At 49.8% G+C, this 24256-nt stretch overlaps 1 protein-coding gene across 3 annotated transcripts in view; it reads right to left on the bottom strand.

The window, feature by feature from the left end:
• PDE3A (phosphodiesterase 3A) overlaps positions 1 to 24256 on the bottom strand; it is a 275569-nt gene that overhangs the window by 124155 nt on the left and 127158 nt on the right. The window contains exon 1 of one of the 3 annotated variants that reach the window (XM_035127085.2): positions 19763 to 23832. The exons of the other annotated variants lie outside the window; for them this stretch is intronic. The gene's annotated coding sequence lies outside the window, so the exon portion shown is untranslated. Of the gene's footprint in view, positions 1 to 19762; positions 23833 to 24256 lie in introns of those variants that run through there. 3 annotated transcript variants of the gene reach the window in all.

Here is a 24256-nt window from a genome sequence, read left to right as displayed (position 1 = left end):
GAGGGATGTCTTTACTGAATTTCTGAAGCCTGCTAAATGCCATTTTTCAACAAGTACAAAATTTGTGCCCATTCCAAATTTGGTCACTGGTTTTATAGACATGAAATCGCCTCAGGTTGTTGCTTTTCAAATATCTGACATCATTCTGGGTTTCTTTGTGCAAAATTGTTGTGTGCATGTTTTTATTCTTGATGTTCCTGTTATTAAACTGCTCAGAGATGCTTTATAAGAAGCGCGTCATAGAATCAGAAGGGACCCCCCCCCCCCACCAAGGACCATCTCATCGAACCCTCTAGCAATGCAGGAATCGCAGCTAAAGAATTCCTGGCAGGTGGACATCCGACCTCTGTTTAAAAACCTCCAGCAAAGGAGAGCCCGCCACCTTCCGAGGCGAAACGAAATGGATGAGATGGAATGCATAAGACACAGTCCACATTTTCCATGTGAAAGAAAGACTTGTTCCTGAGCAAACCTCAGTCCATGAAGCTTCAGAACTATGATTGCTCCAGGTCATCCTGGAGCAAAGGAACTTCAAAGGCAGCCGGCAGCCTTAAACCACTGAATTACAATTCAGCAAGAGATTCTGTGCTATTGCTGGTGGACTGAACTGATGCAAAGGATGTTTACTATATTACACTGGCTTGCTAATGCCAGGATGTCTGTGCTATTGACAACCGTTTTATGAACTGCCCTTGTTAATTAAGTGCTTGCCTCTGTCTTAGCTGCCAAGTATCCCGTTTTCGCGGGAAACCCCCTGATTTTAATCCGTTTCCCGCTGTTCTCCTGAATGGAGAAAAATCCCGGAAATCCCCCGGATTTCCTACCTGCCAGGGAGCCTCCATTTGGGGTGCTGCTCTTCCCATGTGTGGGCACCGGAAATCGGGCAGAGCAGCACCAGAAGTCACTTCTAAGCATGCCCGGTGGCCATCTTGGTGGTGGCTGCATGGCGGCGGCCAGAAGCGACTTTCAGTGCCGCTCTGCCCGATTTCCGGTGCCCACACATGGGAAGAGCGGCCCCGGAAGTTGCTTCTATGCAACTTTCGGTGCCGCACCGCTGCTGATCCCGCATTTTTCAGTGGGAGACTTGGCAGGTATGGTCTGTACATCTCTGTATTTTTTTCCTCTCACCTCACTGTTCACAACCCCCTCCCTGCCCCCCAGTACTAGTAACTTAAGGTAACACTTCCTGTGTCTAAAAAAGTTGGCTGTAATCCATGAAATATAATGCCATTATCAACCTCAATGTTTAAGGTGCTACAAAACTCTTTATTATTTTTCCTGCAAGACTAATTTAACCAGAAGTCCCACAAAACATGGGGCATGGTTGGGTGGAATAGACAACCACCTTAAGGAAAAGACAGAGCTCCCCGTTCATTTCTTTTTGGAATAAATATCTAAATAAATATCTAAGGTTCGAATCCCTGCGACGGGGTGAGCTCCCATTGCTCGGTCCCAGCTCCTGACAACCTAGCAGTTCAAAAGCACGTCAAAGTGCAAGTAGATAAATAGGTAAGTAGATAAATAGGTAAATAAAGTAGATAATGTTGTGTATTGAGTCAAAGGATTTTATATCTGTATTATTATTGTCTGTATTTGCATTAGGATAAAGTAACTGCCTTTTGGTTCCAGAGGGTACAGCTACTATTGGTTCATTTAAGCTGCTGTATTTGGATCCTCTGTCTTATTGGTTTCCTCCAAAAGGCAGCACTGTGATTGCTTGATATTGTTCCCTCCAAAATGTATCCCTTCCTAGCTAGTCCCCTGTCCCTATAAATGTAGCTTTCCTCTCCTCAGTCTTCAGTCTTGTTCACTTTAATAAAGAGCTGTTACTAGAGAACTGTCTCCAGCATGTTTTGTCAAGAGAGCTGAAATCACAAACCCCACGTCACAACAACTGGCGACGAAGGTGGGATCCGGAATGCTGAGGAGCGGTTAAACAAAACCCTGCCTCAGAGTCCGGATTGCAGCTGAGAACAAGACTCACTGGCCAGCTGAGAAGACGACCCTGCCCGCTAGGACAATGGAGAGTCCAAGGGTATTGGAGCCCTTCCAGCCATCAGAGCCCCACACCTGGGAAGACTACGTCGAACGCTTCGAGTTCTTTGCAGTGGCTCAAGGGATCACCGATGCCAGCAAAAGAAGGGCCACATTCCTGAGCTACTGTGGGCCCGAGACCTTCAAGCTGGCCAAGGCATTACTTGCTCCAGCGAGGCTGAGTGAGACATCTCTCCAAGATATTCTTGCCTGCCTAACAAGCCACTTGGCGCCTACTGAGACCAAGATGGCCCGGCGGATGGAGTTCCATAAGAGGCAGCAGCATGCTGGGGAGTCTGTATCCACATTTCTGGCTGAACTCCGGAAGCTCGCTCAGCACTGCGGCTTCCAAAATCTGGAAGAGACTCTCCTGGATCGGTTTATTGGTGGTCTGAGCAGCAAGAAAGCCAGAAGACGCATCGTGGCTAAAGAAGAGGTTACCCTTGCTTCAGCCTTGAAAGAGGCCACCGCCACGGAGAATTATGAAAGAGAGGAGCTTGATGCCAGTCGCAAGGCCACTAAGCCACAGATAGAAGTTGCGCATGCCATGGACGAGCTAGAGGCTACTCCGAGCCAGAGCCCAGTCCGTGGGGTCGAGTCGGTGCGTCAGGCCTGCACAGTGCACAGAGATCGCCGAGGCAGTTGCCCAGGTTGTGGCGGAAACCATGAAAGGAAGAGTTGTCGTTTCAGGGATGCTATCTGCCGGACGTGCGGAAAGACGGGTCACATCGCCAGGGTCTGTAGATCGGCGGCGTCGGGAGCGACAGGAGCACCTAGACTGGAGCATCGCAGACCGCCCACAGCAACTCGTTTTCTAAAGGACTGCCACTACGTAACGGAGATCAACGGGAGGGCCGTGCAGTTTCCAGCGCAAGGCAAGGCACACGTCAAGGTGAAGATTGAGGGTCAGCAGTGCGACATGGAGGTGGACTCCGGATCCGCATTCACCATCGTGTCGGACCAGACCGCGAAGACATTCTTCCCCAGGGGTAAGTTGCCCCCTCTGGAGCCCTTTCCGGCAACCTTGCAGTCGTACTCAGCAGGCCGCATCCATGTTATGGGAATGTGTGCCGTGAGAGTACAGTTCCGGGACAAACAGGCTGTACTCAAACTGGTGATTGCGAAGGGCAGTCGCCCCAGTCTCCTGGGCACTGACTGGTTCCCTGCCCTGGGACTGAGTATCTCAGGGCTTAATTCAATCCAAACCTGCCCTGAGATGAGTGAGGTATTATGCAAGGAATTTGCTGGTCTCTTTAATGGAAAACTGGGTTGTTATAAAGGGCCCCCAGTTGACTTCGAGTTGGACCCCGGGGTGGCTCCAATCCGACTCAAACCAAGGCGAGTGCCATTTGCACTGCAACCCAAGATCGAGGCAGAGCTGGATAAATTGGTCAAGCAGGGAGTTCTCTCACCCGTGGACTCTGCTAAGTGGGAGACTCCAATCGTCACGCCCCTTAAAGCAAATGGGGAAGTCAGAATATGTGCAGATTACAAATGTACTATCAATAAGGCACTCAGGGGAAACTCATACCCCATTCCAGTCGTATCACATCTGTTGGCTAAACTGGCTGGGGGCAAGGTGTTCGCCAAAATTGACCTGGCACAAGCTTACCAACAGCTGCCAGTAACCCCACAATCAGCGGAAGCACAGACTATTGTCACACATAAAGGGGCGTTCAGAGTTAACAGATTACAGTTCGGAGTTTGTGTGGCCCCAGGGATTTTTCAAGGGCTCATGGAACGCCTGTTAAGAGGTCTGCCGGGGGTCTTGCCATTTTTTGATGATGTTTTGATTGCTGGAAAAGACCCACAGGAACTGGTTGCGCGTGTCCGTGCAGTGTTGCTCAAGTTCAAGGAGGTGGGGTTGCAACTGAAAAAAGAAAAATGCAGTTTTGGGGTGCCAACTGTGGATTTCTTGGGGTTTAAAATTGATGCATCAGGCATCCACCCCACAGATGCTAAGATTAAGGCCATCATCGAGGCACCACGACCACAGAACAAGACGGAGTTGCAGTCATTCCTGGGACTTATTAACTTTTATCATTCGTTCTTACCCCAGAAAGCTTCGGTAGCTGAACCATTACATAGACTATTGCAGAAAAAGAATGTGTGGCGATGGGGGCGGGAGCAGCAGAAGGCTTTTGACTCCTTGCGAGGAATGCTGAGTAGCAGGAGCGTCCTTGCTCATTATGATGAGTCAAAGCCGCTGGTCCTGGCATGTGATGCCTCTCAATACGGTCTGGGGGCTGTGCTGAGTCATAGGGAACCGGATGGGTCGGAAAAGCCCATCTCTTTCTATTCCCGTACGTTGTCGCCCACAGAGCGCAACTATGCTCAAATTGATAAAGAGGCACTGGCTATTGTGTCCGGAATCAAAAGGTTCTATGATTATTTGTACGGTCGCCATTTCTCCATTGAAACGGACCACAAACCACTGTTAGGGTTGTTCAACCCAAACAAACAAACGCCACAAATTCTCTCCCCCAGAATGTTGCGTTGGTCAATATTCCTGAATGGGTTCCAGTACACCTTGACCCATGTGCCGGGGAAACAGTTGTGCCATGCTGATGCGCTGAGTCGATTGCCCCTTCCTGGCGGGAGCAATGAGGATCCTGCTCCGGCGGAGCACATTATGATGCTTGAAACACTTCCGGGGGCTCCTGTAACAGCTACGGATATAGCTGAGAAAACTAGGAAACATGCTGTTCTCTCCCGTGTGCTCACTTGGGTGGGGAGGGGGTGGCCAGGTGGTCCGCATGAAGAAAAATTCAGGCCTTATGCGACAAGGCAGCACGAATTGTCCATGCATGAGGGTTGTCTCCTATGGGGAGATAGGGTGATAATCCCAGCACCACTGAGAAACAGGGTTCTTGAGACGCTTCACATGGGACACCCGGGAATGGTCAGGATGAAGTCGCTAGCCCGATGTTATGTGTGGTGGCCTGGAATGGACCAGAACATAGAACAATGGGTACGAACATGCAAGGCATGCCAAGAGGTGCGGCCAGAAGTGGCCAGAGCACCAGTCCACTGGTGGGAGCAGTCCAGGACTCCCTGGAGCCGGCTGCACATAGATTTTGCTGGGCCATTCCAAGGGAAGGTCTTTTTGGTTATCGTTGATGCATATTCCAAATGGTTAGAAGTGGCGATGGTCCCTAGCATGGCATCAGCTGCCGTAATCAAGGTGTTGAGGCAGCTGTTTGCTACCCACGGGTTACCTGAGACCATTGTATCAGATAATGGGGCAGCTTTTGTATCCCAAGAATTCAGGGCATTCTTGGCTGATAACTTTATAAGAGGGGTCACATCCGCGCCCTTTCACCCATCCTCCAATGGGCAGGCTGAGCGCATGGTAAGAACAGCCAAAGAATCCATTGCGCGCTTAATGGAGGGTAACTGGTCGGCTCGCATTGCGCGAATGTTATTTTTGCAGCATGCGACGCCGTGTACTGCGACGGGCAAGTCGCCAGCCGAGCTGCTCTTAGGTAGAAGACTGGTAACGGTGCTGGATTATGTCCACCCAGATAAAATGCCAAACCGTAATTCAAGAGCAACCCCCCAGGCTGAGACTGACACAACAAGGTATCTCGCCCCTGAAGATCTGGTCTGGGTGAGGAACTATTCACGAGGTCCGCGGTGGGTGGCCGGTGTGATCACCCGGGCTAGTGGACCTGTGTCCTATTATGTGACCTTGGAAAATGGGCAAGTTTGGAAGAGACATATAGATCAGCTGAGGCGCCGGGCGCTCAGCAGGGAGGAGTCAGATAATTCATCCCTGGCTAATGACGCACAGCTGCAAGACCAGAGTGAAAATGGTCCAGAGGTACAGTCACCAGGGGCTTCAGCAAATGAACCAGGGTCTGCTAGTCCTCATGATGACGAGGTACAGGTCGGGGACCCTGAGATGTCTGGGACTCCATCTGTTCCTGATGAAACCCCTATAGCAGCCCCTCCACCACAGGTAACACCCAATCCAGAACCTGCAACACCTGTTGTCAGGAGATCAGGTAGAAGTTGTAGGACCCCACAGTACCTGAGGGATTACGTCTGCTGTGCTCACTAGGGGGGGAGGGGTGTTGTGTATTGAGTCAAAGGATTTTATATCTGTATTATTATTGTCTGTATTTGCATTAGGATAAAGTAACTGCCTTTTGGTTCCAGAGGGTACAGCTACTATTGGTTCATTTAAGCTGCTGTATTTGGATCCTCTGTCTTATTGGTTTCCTCCAAAAGGCAGCACTGTGATTGCTTGATATTGTTCCCTCCAAAATGTATCCCTTCCTAGCTAGTCCCCTGTCCCTATAAATGTAGCTTTCCTCTCCTCAGTCTTCAGTCTTGTTCACTTTAATAAAGAGCTGTTACTAGAGAACTGTCTCCAGCATGTTTTGTCAAGAGAGCTGAAATCACAAACCCCACGTCACAACAGATAAATAGGCAAGCGGGAAGGTAAACGGCTTTTCCGTGTGCTGCTCTGGTTCGCCAGAAGCGGCTTTGTCATACTGGCCACATGACCCGGAAGCTGTACGCCAGCTCCCTCGGCCAATAATGCGAGATGAGCGCACAACGCCAGAGTCGGTCACGACTGGACCTAATGGTCAGGGGTCCCTTTACCATTTTCTAAGCAAAGGCATAATTGAAAAGCACCTTTCCCTTCCCCCCCCTTTTAATTGGATGGTAGCTTGCTGTTTTTGTGTTTCGGCACCACATTGTATTTTTAATATCTTCATATTAGGTTGCCTGTAGAGTTGTTTGGTCTTCCCTCATTCAAAATTTCACTTAAATAAATGTTGGTTTAGGAAAACACACCACAAAATTCCAACAGCAGGGGAGATCTCCATTGTGCGATTGGCGAAGTGTTCTCCTTTGAAGAGGTCACTTGGATGTTCAATGTGCTTTAGGTGAAGCCAATGAGGAGGAAATGATCCTTATATGTACTTTTGCAATACATCAGGCTGCATGATACAGATTTATAAAGTTATGCACATTGTAGAGATTCCTGTAGCACTCATTGCTCAATGAAAGTGATTTCCTATAGATCAGGGGTGGCTCCAGTAACAAATTCTTCTAATGTGCAAAGTTGTCTCTCCTCCATTGACTGCCTTCACTACAACCTTGCAGGGCAGGCCACTTCGACACAGAATGAGGAGCTGAGTTCAGGAAACACAACTCAGCAGCCCCTTTCCAAATGACCCAGGCGCGAACAAGGATTTGAATCTATTTCCCTCAATGCCACATCTCTGTGTCCTCTAAACGGCGCCTTCTCTTTGTACCACCAGAAGCCAGAGTGGGCCCTGCTGCAAAGCCCTTAAATTCAAGTGCTTTTGTCGCCAATTTTTGTCCCTGTCACTGAAGCTGGCATGTGACAATAGCAGGGTACATACATCCATTTAAGAATGCAGAACAACAAAACAACCACACCTGCCTCTTCCGCCAAGCATATTCAGCTGATGATGTACAGTAATTTCAAAGCCATTTCAACTATTTTTGACCATCTCTTGTCAACTAAAAATAGGCCTTTCGATAACGTATTGCCACGATCACATTCAAGATTTGTAATCCTCCCAGCGTAAGTTAAGACGTTCAGATTTTTCATGCTTTAGAACAGCTGTTCTTCCGCTGGTGGCCACCTGAAGTTGCGGGGAAATGCATGATGGGGAAAAGTGGGGACAATCAAATCGAATTTTAGGGGAACAATGCTTCAATAGTCGCATTAAAGGTCCCCAGATATAATTTTTATACACATTTTCGTGCACATTATCCAGCTGGAGAGCAGCATTGCAAAATTCGGAGGAGCGTGGATTTTAAAAGGACGGTGTGTTTCGAAGGGCACGTTGTTTCGAGAAGTGCGAGTAAAGGTTGTTTCTCCTTAAAACACCAAACAATAAATTGCCTGCCTCGTCCCTGCAACATGCACACCATTCTCGGAACAGACCACAGCTTGGGACCTGGTCCTCTTCCAAGAGCCTGCTAAGCGAATAGCCCACAGCTCGAAAGTCTCTCTCAAGGTGGTAGAGGCTGCCAAGCTGCAGAAGAGAGACAAGCCTCAGATCACGTGGCGTCCCCAAAGGGGTGGTCTCCAACTGGGTCATGCCCCTGCCACAGCTCCTCCAAAACAAACACTACCCCCCCCTTGCAGAGAAAATACAGAAGGCTTTATTGCTTCACAAGCAAAGCCACTAAAAAGGGCTGCTGCTGCCGTTTTGCGGCTGTAACCAACCAAAAGACCTACAGCTGGGAGCACACATGGGTTTTGGGAGGAGTTCAGTACGTGCAGTTCTGGTCTCAGCCACCGAGAACACAAACGATGTAAAACTAAATAAAATACAGCAACTTCCGGAAGAACCCGACGAAGCACTTTTCTTTGGGGGCCAGCACATTTTAAAGGAGAGTGCAGTTTTCTCCTGGAGAGCAAATTTAAATGCTCATTTGTTTTGTGTGTGTGTGTCCCCCCCCCCATGGCTTTCCCTTAGATCTTCGCCAGTTGCCGTAAGCAATGTGGGCTACATAATCTCATCACTCTGTGCAAAGGACTTCCAGAGAGCATCAGGCAAATCCAGCGTTCTCAAAAAAACAACACAGAACTGCAATGCATTAAAATCCTGAATAATTGTGCACCCTGGTTGCAGTTATAATCATGCCTCCCCACCCCTGAACACGCACACACAATCCAGCTAAAGTTAGTCAGGATTAAGTCCTGGTGCTTACAAACGTCTTAAGCGCTATGCAGAAACAAACAAACCAAAGAAAAAATCCACAGGTTGTACACTCAAGAGATATAAGCAAAAAGAGCACGGCAGAGGATGGGGAAATGATACGAAGAATTTACAAAGCATGGCAAAGGGAAAGCAAATCAGTGAGAGGCAGTTGAGTCACACAGCAATGAAGGAAATAATGTCGCCTCGTGCAAACTGTCAAAGCTGAGCTGAGTTTTTACTAAATAATGCCTGCTTGTGCCCACCTTTGCTATACCACATGACAACAACACACACCAAATATATCCAGCCAAATTCAAGACCAACTACGGTATTCTGAGCAGAACTTACTTTTGATATTGTAAACTGATCTAGGACGTACCATTTTGCGAAATGCACGAGCTGAACTGGAGTGGAATAGCTCTCTCACTTCCCATGATTCCCAGAAACTGGTGCTCAGAGGCATCTTGGTAGTTTGGAACATAACCATTCTGGCCTGTAGCCTCATCCTCCATGAATCTGGCACAGAGGGCAAATTATATTCTTGTCTTCTTAACCGATGCAGCACGGAAGACACATCTGAAGACTTCACTAACGCTTTTGGTTTTAAAATGAGAACGGGCCTTTTCTGCAGTGGCTCCCCGTCTGTGGAATGCTCTCCCCAGGAAGGCTCGCCTGCCGTCTTCATAATACACCTTTAAGCGTCAGGCAAAAACGTTCCTCTTTAACCAGGCCTTTGGCTGATTGACATCCAATGCCCTTTTAAAATGTGTTGGGGGGGGGAATTATTTGGTTGATTTCATTTTCATTTTTGCTAGGTATTTTGTGTTTTGAGATTAGGATTTTATTTTGTATCCACCCTGAGAACTACAGGTATAGAGTATACAAATTTAATAATTTGTTTCCATCAAAAATTCTGGCATATGCATATATATATTATTTGACCTGGGCAGGATGCTTTGTGTGAGGGACAGGGGATATCGCGAAGTCCCTCCCCTCCTGAGTTCAAGCCCGTCCCCGAGCAAAGGGGAAAGCAGGGAGAGTTCCGATTCCAGTGGGGAAGCAGGAAGTCGTGTCCGAGGCTCAGGCAAGGTAGAGGAGCCAGGGTCCCAGGTGGGACAGGAAGGGGCAAGCAAGGGGGGAAGACCCATCCCTCCAACTCCAGAATTACGCAGGAAGAGGAGGGGCAAGAGGATGGGTCTGCCAAAGCTTTTGTGTTGGAGAAAGACGCGCCAAAAGCCATTAGGAGGTTCTGAAACCGACTGACAACATCGCTCCGTGTAAATAGCAATGACTTGAGCACTGTAAATACGCAGCACCAATAAAAGAATAAAATGCAGAGCTGCGTAGCGTCGTTACTCTGAAGTAGTCCACTCCGGCCACTGTGACAGCAACCTCCTAATCATTTTTGGGCTACTTCGGAGTTGCCGGGATGAGCGTGTCCGAGGCGGAGAAGTGGCGGCAGATCGCTGAGCAAGCCCAGCTAGAACTGCAACAGCTGTCGCTGCAGGCGCAGGGAGAATTGAAGGCAGCTAAAGAGGAGACTAAGAAGGTCCAGGACGACCGGCTACAACTTGCGGAACAGGTGAGAGAGCTCCAGGAAAAAGAGCAGCATTTAAGGGCGGTGGCGGTAGACCTCCAAAACAAGCTGGATGCAGAGAAAAACAAGGCGGGAGGGGCTCCCCAAGTCCAAGTGCTGCCAGGAAGGAGAGCAGGGACCCTTGTAAGCAAGTTCAATGGAGACCCGAAGGAGTTTCAGGGCTTTGAGACTGAGATCGTGTATGCTCTTGAGCTGCACCAGAATGAGTTCCCCGATGATGAGCACAGAGTAGCGTTTATTGTGGAACATCTCACCGGAGCAGCCAGGGAGTGGCTAAGACCATTAATCGCAACCAAGAATCCTTGCATGAAAAATGTCCAACAATTTCTAGAAGGTTTGAGGACGATGTATTCGTCCGATAGTCATTTGGACCAGACTAAGGAGGAACTGCATAATTTACGCCAAGGAAATATGACAGTTCGCGCATATTGGGCGAAATTCACCATGCTGGTGCACAGACTGGGGTGGGTTTTGGATTCGCCTCCCATGCAAGCTGCGTTTTACTTGGGTTTGAGCGAGGAGGTGAAGGATGAACTCTCGAGAGGTCCAAAGCCCAGTACTATGGATCAGCTGAGCAAAGCAGCTCTGGCGGTGGGGGTGAGGCAGGAATCCCGGTGGAACGACAAGCAAGCGACGCGCGCAAAGCGGGCTTGGTTCCCACGGTCGCAGGAGAAGCCACTCCCTCAACAACCCTTTCAGGCCACGCCTGGAGCCAGCCAGGACCAGGAGCCCATGCAGATTGATAGCGCGCGCGCGCGGGCTTTTCAAACCCCAGCGGCGCCAAGACGCAAGGAGGGAAGGGGCGGGAATTGCTTTCTCTGCAACTCACCCCAGCATCTCGTCAGAGACTGCCCACATCGCAGGGAGTGGCAAGGAAAGGCGGGAACGGTGGTGCCCTCCCCCACTGACGCAGCACCACAGCAGGGAAACGGGAAAGCCTGGCTGCAGGAGACAAGGGGCAGCAGCCAGGCACAGTCAGCAGACAACAGCCCCAGCCCGCCCACCCGCACAGAGAGGTGCAGAGCCAGCCCACCCCTCCCAGAGCAGGAGTGGTTCTAGAAGTGACGCTAACGCTCCCAAATGGCTATCCCCTGACGGTCCTCGCCTTAATTGACAGTGGGGCGTCCGCCAACTTCTTCTCGAGAAGCTTTGCAGAAGAGCACCAAATCCAGCTTTTGCAGTTGGATTTTCCTCTGCACGTAGCAACCATTGACGGCAGGGAGCTGCTGGGAGGGGCCATCACACATCAAACCCCCCCCATGAGAATGACGGTGGGAAGGCACTCAGAGACACTGGCGTTCAACGTCACCACCATCTCAGACCCCCCCATCGTCTTGGGCATGAGCTGGCTGGCGCGCCACGACCCCTCCATAAGTTGGCATCAGAGATGCATCACTTTTGGATCGGACTTTTGCCTGGAACATTGCATGCAGCACCAACCAGGGGAGGGGCCTCCGATAGCCACGGTGGCCACCATGCACGTCAAAGGGGGTGAGGCGATACCCAAGCCGTACTGGGACCTGCAGGAGGTCTTCAGCGAAGCGGAGTCCGACCACCTACCCCCACACAGGTCTTTTGACTGCCAGATCAACCTGGTGCCAGGGGCAACTATACCCCCAGCCAAGCTGTACGCCATGTCAGACCAGGAGCTGGAGGATCTGCGCGCTTTCATCGACAAGAACCTCAAGCGGGGGTTCATAAGGGAAAGCAAGGCAGCAGGGGGCAGCCCGGTCTTCTGGGTGGACAAGAAAGACACGCAACAGCGCCGTCTTGTGGTGGACTTTAGACGGCTGAATTCGGTGACAGAGCCCGTGGCTTTCCCCATGCCCAGAGTGGATGATCTCCTGACAGCGGCACGCAGGGGCAAGATTTTCACCAAGCTGGACCTAAGGGGGGCGTACAACTTGATCAGGATCCGGGAAGGAGATGAATGGAAAACCACGATGTTCACGCCTCTGGGCTCTTTTGAATATCTGGTGATGCCCTTCGGTTTGCAAGGGGGCTCAGCATGCTTCCAGGTCTTCATGCACCACGTCCTGGGGTCCCTCCTCTTCAGGAAATGCTTGGTCTTCCTAGATGACATCCTTATCTACTCGAATGACCCAGTGCAGCATGTGAAAGATGTCAGAGAGGTGTTGCAACGCCTGAAGGAGAACCACCTGTATGTGAAGCTGGAGAAGTGCAAGTTTCACACCAAGGAGGTGGACTTCCTGGGCTACAAGCTGTCAGACAAGGGGCTGGCGATGGACAAGGACAAGGTGCAGGCCATCCTGGACTGGCACAGCCCCAGGACGCGCAAAGATGCCCAACGCCTACTAGGCTTCGCTAACTTCTACAGGAAGTTCATCAAGAACTTCTCTCGCGTTACGGCTCCCATCACGGACTGCCTGAGAGGCAAGCAGAAGTTCAAGTGGACACCAGAGGCGCAAGCAGCGTTCGAAAGCCTCAAGAGAGTGTTCGCCTCAGACCAAAACCTGTTCCATGTGGTGCAGGACGCGCCCCTACGCATTGAGACAGATGCTTCTGAAAAAGCTGTGGGCGCAATTTTGTTGCAACTGGACGCCAACAGGGAGTGGAGACCCTGTGCCTTCTTCTCCAGGAAGCTGACACAGCCTGAACGCAACTACACAGTGTTTGATAGGGAACTTCTTGCGATCTACGCTGCGTTCCAGCACTGGCGACACTTCCTGGTGGGCGCGAAGCACCCCATCCAGGTGTGCACAGACCACAAGAACCTGGAGTTCTGGAGAACTGCCAGGGTGCTCAACCAGCGGCAGATACGGTGGGCAGAGTTCTTCTCGAACTTCAACTTCTCCATCCACTACATCCCGGGGGAGCAGAATGTCAGGGCGGATGCCCTCTCCCGCAAGCCAGAGTACATGGAGGAGGAGGCGCCACCAGCCCCAAGGCACATTTTCCCCCCGTCGGCATGGTCCTGCGGAGCAGCTGTGGTGAGCGAGGCAGAACTCACAGCACTGACGGCAGCGGATGAATTTGCCAACCGCATCTTCAGAGAACTGAGAGGGGGGAGGGAGCAGGCAAAAGACTTTGCAGAACGCAGAGGGCTGCTTTTCTACAAGGGGGCGCTGTACCTACCCACCACCCAGCTTCGACGTACGGTCCTCAAGCAGATGCACGACAACCCTACAGCGGGGCATTTTGGAAGGGACAAAACCGCTCACCTAGTCATGAGACACTTCTGGTGGCCAGGGGTGCGGGAAGATGTTCGAGACTATGTAAGGGGCTGTACCACCTGCCAGCGGGCGAAGGTGGTCAGAGCAGCGCCACCAGGGTTGCTGGAGCCCTTAGCCACACCACACAGGCCGTGGGAAGTGGTGTCCATGGACTTCATCACAGATCTGCCTTCGTCCAGGGGTAAGACTGCAGTGTTGGTGGTGGTGGACCTTATGTCCAAAATGTGTCACTTTATACCGTGCGCCAGGGCAGTCTCGGCAGAAGAGACAGCCAAACTGTTTGTTGATCACATTTTCAGACTGCATGGATTACCTTTAAGGGTTATTTCGGATCGTGGCCGCCAATTTGTTTCCAGGTTCTGGCGGCGGCTCATGAACCTCCTGCAGGTGGAGGTCAGCTTGTCGACGGCTAGACACCCGCAGACCAACGGACAAGCGGAGAGGGTCAACGCCATTCTGCAGCAGTACCTGAGATGCTACGTCAGCCAGCGGCAAACGGACTGGGTGGATCGCTTGCCACTAGCAGAATTTGCCTACAACAATGCAGTGCACGTCTCCACAGGGGTGTCGCCCTTTAAGGCCAATTACGGGCGCGACCTCAGATCTTTCCCAGAGAGGGAGAGGGAGGAGGAGGAGGAGGAGGGCCCACAGGCTGAGGATTGGGCAGAGGAACTGGAGACGGTGCACCAGCAGCTCAGAGAACACTTGGAGAGGGCCAAGGAAGCGTACAAAAAGGGGGCAGATCGCCACAGGCGACAAGGGGAGGTCATCAGGGTGGGGGACAAGGTGTGGTTGTCCTCGGAGGGCCTTCCCACCAGAGGGAGGTGCAAAAAGCTGGCACCCAAAAGGCTGGGCCCCTTCACGGTCACGCAACAGGTAAACCCGGTGGCATACAGGCTGGCACTGCCAGAGGACATGAGGGTGCATCCAGTGTTTCATAGATCGCTGCTGTCGCCGTACAGGGAAAGCAGCAGGCTCCGAGACAGCGAACAAACCCCCGAGGGAGGGGGGGAGAGGGAAGGCAGGGAGCAACTCAATGAGGCCACGGCCATCCTGGATTCAAGGTGGGGGGTGGGGGGACTGGAGTACCTCATGGCATGGGAGGATGCTCCACCGTCCCAGAATGAATGGGTCCCAGCCACTCAGATACAGGAGGAATTCTTGGTGGAAGAATTTCACGCCCTCTTTCCCCACAGACCCAAGCCCTGGCACATGGAAAGGGAGGGGGAGGAGGAGGAGGCACGGGAGAGCAGCTCACCATGGCGCTGGGAAGCGGAGTTTGAGGAACCAGAGGATGAGGTATGGGTGTCACCGAGATCCACCCAGTCAGAGGAAGGAGCAGATTGGCAGAACGTTTTTACCCCCACCAGCTCTGACGCCACGGACTTTTTGGGATTCCCGTCAGCCCAGGCGGAAGGGGGGGGCTCGCAGGACTGGGGGGAGGTATTCACACCAACGGGCTCGGAGAGCACTGAGTTCTTAGGCTTCCAGTCGTCACCGACACATGGGGGGGGCCTGGGGAGGGGTGAAGGAGAGCTTGGGAGGGGGGTGGATGTGAGGGACAGGGGATATCGCGAAGTCCCTCCCCTCCTGAGTTCAAGCCCGTCCCCGAGCAAAGGGGAAAGCAGGGAGAGTTCCGATTCCAGTGGGGAAGCAGGAAGTCGTGTCCGAGGCTCAGGCAAGGTAGAGGAGCCAGGGTCCCAGGTGGGACAGGAAGGGGCAAGCAAGGGGGGAAGACCCATCCCTCCAACTCCAGAATTACGCAGGAAGAGGAGGGGCAAGAGGATGGGTCTGCCAAAGCTTTTGTGTTGGAGAAAGACGCGCCAAAAGCCATTAGGAGGTTCTGAAACCGACTGACAACATCGCTCCGTGTAAATAGCAATGACTTGAGCACTGTAAATACGCAGCACCAATAAAAGAATAAAATGCAGAGCTGCGTAGCGTCGTTACTCTGAAGTAGTCCACTCCGGCCACTGTGACACTTTGCTTTCAGCAAAATTGGACAGTGGATTAGGGAGGTGTAAACCCCCATCTGAGAAATATTGCCCCAGTCCTGCTACTCACCACCTGGCCTAGGGTGGGGGCCTCAAAGGCTCCATACAGGAGCTGCTACTGCTGGGCAGCGAGGGCTCCGTTTTTGTTTTTTGCTTTTTTCGATTGCTGTTATTTTATACCTATGTCATTTTAAACTGTGATATTAATGCTGTATTCTTAGTTTTAGATTTAGATTTATGTGGAAATTGTTTTCCATTTGGTTGTGTATTTTTTGATGTGGTTTATTTATTGTTTATGGCTGTTGTAATTATGTAAATCTTGCCATGTTGTAAGCCGCCTTGAGCATTGTTTTTAAGTGTGGAAAGGCAGCATACAAATAAAATGATGGTGGTGGTTGTGTATTGATTCAAAGGATTTTATATCTGTATTACTATTGTCTGTATTTGCATTAGGGTAAAGTAACTGCCTTTTGGTTCCAGAAGGTACAGCTACTATTGGTTCATTTAAGCTGCTGTATTTGGATCCTCTCTCTTATTGGTTTCCTCCAAAAGGAAGCACTGTGATTGCCTGATATTGTTCCCTCCAAAATGTATCCCTTTCTAGCTAGTCCCCTGTCCCTATAAATGAAGCTTTCCTCTCCTCAGAGCTCAATCTTGTTTGCTTTAATAAAGAAGTGTTACTAGAAAACTGTCTCCAGCATATTATGTAAAGAGAAAACTGTTTCCCCAACAGATGCAGTGTTTGGATTATGATTTCATGACGGCCTGCCGTGGTTTCGTTAGCATCTGTGTGCAAGTACTGATAGTTCAGAAGGAGTGCTTCACTCCTCATGACCCTGCAAGACATCATCCTATCTACCAAACACACACCATTCGGAGGAGGAGGAACCCCGCCTAAGTTTGCATTTACGCATTTCCGAGATCACTGTGGTTTCCACCGCAGGAAGCCAACGACGTACAACGCTTATGCAAAACCACCAGTATTAAGTCACTTTAGGTCAAGTAGCTTAACTGCTATCAGGGAAGAAACACTGGAGGAAGTTCCACTGCTGGGCCACAGCTTGCAAGCTATACAACTGGGAAAAGGCTCTCGAGTTCTTGAATTTATGCAATACCTTGATGTGTACACTGATGCAAACATTTGTGATCAAGTGGGCTTTATCAAGCCATGGGTATAAGCAATGGGCAAGTTGGTCAATCTTGGTTTCTCTCAATTGCTCATTTTCCCAGTTTTAAATTCAGTTCTCTACATCCGTTTGTGATTTTTTAAAAAAAAAAAACCTCACAAAAATCATATTTTTGGGGTGAATTTCTCCTAATTGTACACATTTCTTCATGCAATTTTGCCTGACATACACACTTTTGCAAACTAATTTCTGAATGTTATTTTCACGTATACATTTTAATGCACATTTCGCCCTTGTATATGCATTTTTAAACACCTTCCTTGGCGTCAGAACTGCACTGGAAAATTTGGGGAAGGGTGAATTTTGAAGGATGGCTGCATCGCAGTCTGCATATTGCTTGGACCGTGCAATCTAGGTAAGTCCGCCTTTAAATGCAAATTGAATTGAATCTCCCCTTCCCCCCCCCACCAGATTGGCTATTTATTGAGCAGTCATGCTGACATGTTTGCAGAAAACATGCATGGAGGTTATACAGTGTGGCCAGTTTACTGAGCATTCATCCTGATACGTGCACATGGGGGTTATGCGACATTGCCAGCTAGTGTTTGCTATTTTGCAATGAAAATTCGCACTGCTTTTCTTACAGGATAATGTAAGGGGGCGGGGTTACAGAAAACAGCCCCCCCCCATCATAAAGTCCAGCTCCTCAACCAGTCAGAGCTCCAGCAGCGGGTCCAGTGAATGGATTCAAACTTCAAGAAATAAGATTCCACCTAAACATTAGGAAGAACTTCCTGACAGTAAGAGCTGTTTGGCAGTGGAACTTGCTGCCAAGGAGTGTGGTGGAGTCTCCTTCTTTGGAGGTCTTTAAGCAGAGGCTTGACAGGCATATGTCAAGAATGCTTGGATGGTGTTTCCTGCTTGGCAGGGGGTTGGACTGGATGGCCCTTGTGGTCTCTTCCAACTCTATGATTCTATGATTCTATGAAGGGCAGGAGGAAGTGAGCAAGTCTGTACAGGGCTCCGGCAGCATCCAAGAGCCACGACTGCAGCCTAGAGCTCCTATACAGGAAATGGGCAGCAGCGGAGCATCGGACAGGCGCCCTTTCCCCCCAATGCCTGAATTGAGGCGTGCCAGCTCCCATAGGAGCAAGGGGCGGCGCTTTGGGGTCCCAAAACTACTTTGCTGGGTGTGTAGCCGAAAAGCGCCATTGCAAGATTCTGATGAAGACTGAACAGTCATGTTTCCTCTATCTCTTGCACTGTAAATAAGTATGCACCAATAAAAGCCTTAAAGACACGACGGTGTGGAGTGTCGTTACTCGAGGGTAGCCGCCAGCATCCCTGACAGATAATGACCCCCCCCCCAAAAAAAAATTAGGGAGTACGCGATAGCAATCAAATTTTGTGCAAATAATCAGCCTGTCTGGAAGCACCCTTAAAGGTAAAGGGACCCCTGACCATTAGGTCCAGTCGTGACCGACTCTGGGGTTGCACGCTCATCTCGCATTATTGGCCAGGGAGCCGGCGTACAGCTTCCAGGTCATGTGTCCAGCATGACAAAGCCGCTTCTGGCAAACCAGAGCAGCACATGGAAACGCCGTTTACCTTCCCGCTGTAGCGGTTCCTATTTATCTACTTGCATTTTTGACGTGCTTTCGAACTGCTAGGTTGGCAGGAGCTGGGACCAAGCAACGGGAGCTCACCCCGTCACAGGGATTCGAACCGCCGACCTTCTGATCAGCAAGCCCTAGGCTCAGTGGTTTAACCCACAGCGCCACCTGGGTCCCTTGGAAGCACCCTTAGACTCCCTTTTTTATGCCACTTGGAGATCAGCCCAGATCCAATGCAAAATGCAAAGCAAGTGCAAATGTCAACAGCCATGCTCCTTTTTCCAATTCAGAACGTTGAATATTGGTAATGAAACAAGCGTCTGCTTCCTTCCGATAGGTATGAAAGGCATTGCATGGATGGCATAGGCAGGACCTTGAAATGCTGGGGCTCTTTGCACAGTGGCAAAGCTGGAGGTGTCAGATATTGAATCTGGGACCTCTTGCATGAAAAGCATGTGTTCTTGCCACTATGCAACTTCACTCCCAAAATACATCAACCATCTTCTTCTCAGAAGATGAAATCGGTTCGTGGCAATCCTGGTGAGAGAATTTGGTTTCTCTTCTCCAGCAGGTGTTTCTTCACAGTCCACCACAGTGCAGGGTCTGACACAGGACATTTGCAATGCAAAATGCGTACGGGTGTTACTAAAAAAAAGAGATGTATTTTCTGCAAAAGAAGAACAGGAAGAAGGAACCGTCCTCGTGCTCCCGACTTTGGCTTGCATTCAGTGTTAATCCTATGCAGCGTAGACCCACAGAAGTGAAAGCGCATGAACTCAGGTTCACCAACTTCAGTGGGTCTAATCGGAAGATAAATTAGTTGGAGACAACCCAATCCACACAAAATGAAGGAAATGGTATAGCTGAGAGACCGAGGGAGAAGGCAGCACAGGAACATTTCTGGAGAAGAAATTCACAATTTTCCAGCATAGGCATTATTTTTCTTCCTCCGACTCTCCTCTGGTGCAGAGTGGGAGGGGCAGGCGGGCAGGGAGAGAAAAGAGTCAAGAGGCGTTTGCAATGTGTCAAAGGACGCCAAGGTTACGCCGAGTGCTTCTGGCTGCCGCCGATGCACCTGTGAATATATAAGCCTGAACACATCCTCTGAGCCTTTTGTGCAGGCTTGGCTCACAAGCCAGGAGCGAGGTTTTGAAGAACGGCACATCCACATTTTTCTCCTCGCTACGTCACCCGCAAGCAAACTCTCGCAGGGCAAAAGGAGGTTGAATGATGCAAGCTCAGCTCTGCAAGAGGAAGATCCTGTTTCTCTTGGAGCTTCCAAGGCCAATATTTCCAGGCCAATAAGGAGAAAGCAGGGAAGGAGAAATGCAAGTATGAATTACAGCTGCGCTCAGCCAGCCCTTCTCACTATCCAATCATCTGGTGAACTTCCTGAGTCCTGACTGACTGGTTTGGAGGCATTACAATCGGCTTTTCATCTCCTACTTGACACCCAACAGACATTTGAGCCCCAGAAGGGATTCAGAAAATTTATGCTCAGGACTCACATTTCCAGGAGTGTCGGGTTCCAAAGTCTGTCCCGGGATCTTCCCATAGTGCCTTCGTCCACAGCACCAGGGACTTGGGGAGAGTTCAATCTCTTCTCCGCCCTTTCCTCCTGCGTCTGTTGACGCAAATGCCTTTGAGTGAGTGTGTCTTATCAGGCCACAGATACTCAAAGGGTGCTTCCAGATCAGCTCTCGACTGAGGATCCCCTTTGGCTGAAGGGCTGTGATTCAGTGATAAGGTTCAATCCCCAACATTTCCTGGGAGAACCGCCTAGAACCGTGGACAGCTGCTGGCAGACAGTTAAGACAACACTGGATTAATGGTCTGATTCTCCGTAAAGCAGCTCTCTTGCGATCCTACGCTTCCTATCCGTATCAGCTCCAACACAATTTGTTTCCACCACTGTTTATTTCACTATATTTTCTGCCTGGGGCTCCTTTTTCATCTTGCCACTGGCTTATTCATTCACTTATTTACACTGAATTTCATCTGAGGGTCGCAGGGCGGTTTACAACATAGGAACACAAAAATGCGTAACGCAGTAACAACAACAACAAACACCACACACACATTTCCAATCTGCATGCATTCGTGGAGCAAGCAGTAGAACAAACAGGGTTTGCCAATTGCAAGAACTACAGAAAATTAACCCCATAGCAAATATAGGCAGATGGGACTATGGGGTCATGAGCCCCGTGGAAATATATTGGTGGGAGGGGTGAGATGAGGAGAATGAATAGAAAAGAGATCAGGAGTTGGAGGAGTCAGGCCCAGGGGAGGGGCCCTGTGAGATGGCAGACAGGGAGCAGAACCCCTCGGAAGAAGGGCCGAAAAAAATATTCTCAGCCCTTCTTGCTGAGACGTGCTTTCGAACTGCTAAGTTGGCAGGAGCTGGGACAGAGCAACGGGAGCTCACCCCGTCACGGGGATTTGAACCACCGACCTTCTGATCAGCAAGCCCAAGAGGCTCAGTGGTTTAGACCACAGTGCCACCCGCGTCCACAACAGGGAATAGGTTCTCCATGTGGGATGAGAAGAGGACGAAGGAGCCCTCTTTGTGTAAGAATGGGGGAAGTAAGAAACATTTACACAGCTCCGCTAAGAACTGCCCCAGATGCAAAAAAACCACATTTCTTTCCAGTGTTATTTTTCTAGAAAAAGAGGCGCCAGAACTCACCATGAACGCCTTCCTTGCTCTCTTATAATGGCAATAGTGTCCACCTGAGAGGTGCCAAAACTGAGTTCCAGCAAGTTCTAGCTGAAAAAAAGCCCAGTCTCTCTCTCTCATATGGGTCTCTACAGCCACAGCAGGCGCTGCAACCTTCTAACAGTTTGACTTCATCCACAAAGGTGCAGTCCTCCACTGTCTCCTGAGACAGACGGATGCCAATAACCAACCCACCTTTCCTCCAAGGAGTATAAGATGGCGTACCATGGTTCTCTTCCCCACCCCCGTTTTACCCTCAAAACAACCCTGTGAGGAGGTAGGCTGTGAGACAGTCACTGACCCAAGGCCATCCAGGAAACTTCACGGCAGAAGAACTGAACCCTGAAATCCCAAGTCCTCGTCCGACACCCTAACCACTAAGCCAAACTGGATATTCCTAGTCTCACTGCCTCCTGAGAAGGTGATTCTCCTGGGAGTTGTGGCAACCGCTAAGGCACCTACAGGAGTTGAAGTGGTTAAAGACATAACTGTGAGGTAAAACAGAAGCAGGTTGCCAGGGATGGATAGGCCTGAGGTCTTCTTCTGGATGGGAGTTCTCAGCAAAATTCAATAATGTTGAGTCTCTGGCGTAAGGAATTCGGAACCGATAATCTGGAACAGTCCTCTGAACAAGATTGGGAGGGGACAGTGGGCTTCTTGAGTTTTGCTGGTCTTATTAACACAAAAACAGATAACCAGACAGCTTGATTCATGTACGGTTCTTCCTCAGCAGTAGCAGCTGCTGAAGGGATTTTTTTTTCAAGTGCCCTGCGTGCCCATACTTGGCTAGCTCGTAGCCACTGCGAATGAACACAAGAACAAACAGAAGTAAAATATAAGGACAAAGGAGTCACGTGGCTTATACCAAGAGCAATATAAGCACAGACGGCTTGGATTTTTTCCCACTAAAACAGAGCTCTTTTGCAAAGGTATTTATTTCAAACAGCAGCAGCACCACATATTCTGTGCGTGTGTTTGCGTTTAATAAGAAATGCGACTCGCCAGTAATTGCATATCCAGAAGCTACACAGTAAAGAAACATTTAATATGGCAGGTTTCAGAAGGCTCACTTTTTCTCTCTTTTCTTTTGCAAAAGCATTCAATCATGTGCCTAGTAATTAAAGTAATCCAGAATTACAGTTCTGTCACATTTTCGAAAAAGAATACTTCTCACAGAACGGAGGAACCTGCCAAAATCGCAGATGTCGCTTTTCAATTCCAGTGGCTGCCTGCAGTGATCTGAAAATCAAATGTGCTCTGATGCTTCCTGGACCTGTACTGTACTGAGAAAAAACTTGTTCACATGGTTGTTTTAATAATAATAAAAAGCACACACACAAAGAGCAAAATGCCACCTAGCAAACCATTGAGTTGCAGCCCTCTCCAACATAAATTGAGAACACCTTCTTGATAATAGCATCTGCATGCATCTATTAATTCAATCAATACTATGAGGAAACCATGGTTAGCAGACTCATGGCCAAATAAACCATTGCTAGCAGGTACATCAACCAACCCTCAAAATCATGGTTAGCAGGTACAGGAACAAAGGACAATCTCTCTCTCTCCCTCCTCGTGTTTGGCATTTCTCTCCGTAACACATTGGCGCTCCCCATAGCTTGCCACAGTCGAGGCTTGTACACTGAACCAGAATAACAAAATTCTGATTCGGAGGGAAAAGTGCTAAGTAAAGTCCAGCCATTTGGACACCACAGCTTTGGGACCCTTGGACTAAGCGCACTTTCTGAGATATTTGGGGTGCTCATTGCTGGGATGAAAACAGCCGCTTAATTTTATGAACCTCACTAAAGTGCAATGTGATGGTGAGGGTTATTGCATGGCTGGAAAGATAATCGATTTAGCAATTCAGGCACCCACTCCCACCCCCACCCCATCTCTCCAGCCCCACAGGGGTGGGGAGAAAAGCCATTGTTAAGAAATCTTGAGTCGGTACAGTAAAAGCTTGCCTTTGAAGGGTGGTTTTGCTAAGCTCACAACACATAGATGGACTCAGCAGCCGTGCTCCTTTGCTCTAAATGACCCGCCACCGAGAATCAGCCAGTGGTCCCACGCTGCAGAAATAATTACAAACACAGCTTTTTTTATTCTTCCATGAAGATGTGCAGGCTGGCGGCTCCAATTCTGGTTTCTGCTTCTCTGTCTCCTTTTTTAATTTCCCCTTTGGTCACAGTAACTAATTGCGATCTAACTTCAAAGTTAGCAGGGGAAGTTTAATAAGGTGATTTTAGTGACCCAACAGAACTCTGTTTTGCGCACCCAAGAGGATGTATCATGAATATATTTATTTCAACTCTTCCACAGCCCACAAAACATTATGCAGCACAAGCACCTCCTCGCTCTTTAGCTCCAGAGGGTCCATACACCAAACCTTTAATAACAAGTCCAAATTCAATCGTTACTTGCCCTCACAGAGAGGAAACACCCTTTAAAAAATCCCCTGATCTTCAAGGTCATTCATCATGGTTTAGTAGCTTCTAATGCAGCATGAAAGGGACGCAGGTGGCACTGTGGTCTAAACCACTGAGCCTCTTGGGTTTGCCGATCAGAAAGTTGGCGGTTTGAATCCCCGTGACAGGGTGAGCTCCTGTTGCTCTGTCCCAGCTCCTGCCTACCTAGCAGTTCGAAAACACGCCCAAAAGTGCAAGTAAACAGGTACCACTCCGGCAGGAAGGTAAACGGCGTTTCCGTGCGCTGCTCTGGTTCACCAGAAGCGGCTTAGTCATGCTGGCCACATGACCCGGAAAAACTGTCTGCGGACAAACGCTGGCTCCCTTGGCCTGTAAAGCGCCGCAACCCCAGAGTCATCTGCAACTGGACTTAACTGTCTGGGGCTCCTTTACCTTTACCGAACGCAGCCCTTGCTGTTCAGATTCAACATGTGGTTCCTGAACTCTGCAGAACTCCACTTTGCAGTCTGCCTAGGACACTCAAAGGAGAGAAGCTGAGAAGAATACGCAAGGCTCCACTTCCAGGCTTGCGGGTTGCGCTCAGATGAAGTGTCCAAGCATGGATCAGGTTGCAAGTGCACCTCCATCCTACTATCGCTTGAGAGGGACATAGGAAGGTGCCTTGTTCTCCGCCAAATCACTGGTCTATCCGTCTCAGTCCTGTCTACAATAGGAGTGAGGAATCTGGAGCTCCCCAGATGTTCCTGAACTGCAACTTGCACCATCCCTGGTCATGCCGGTTTGGGGGTCCCCCTTCCAGCTCTACAATTCTATGATTCTAACAGAGGTCACTATGCAACTACCGTAAGTGTCCTGTC

Source organism: Zootoca vivipara, chromosome 10 (genome assembly GCF_963506605.1).
Source record: "Zootoca vivipara chromosome 10, rZooViv1.1, whole genome shotgun sequence".
Classification (NCBI taxonomy): Eukaryota; Metazoa; Chordata; class Lepidosauria; order Squamata; family Lacertidae; genus Zootoca; species Zootoca vivipara.
The sequence above is the reverse complement of the archived record's forward strand: the minus strand, read 5'-3'. Positions and strand labels throughout refer to the sequence as shown.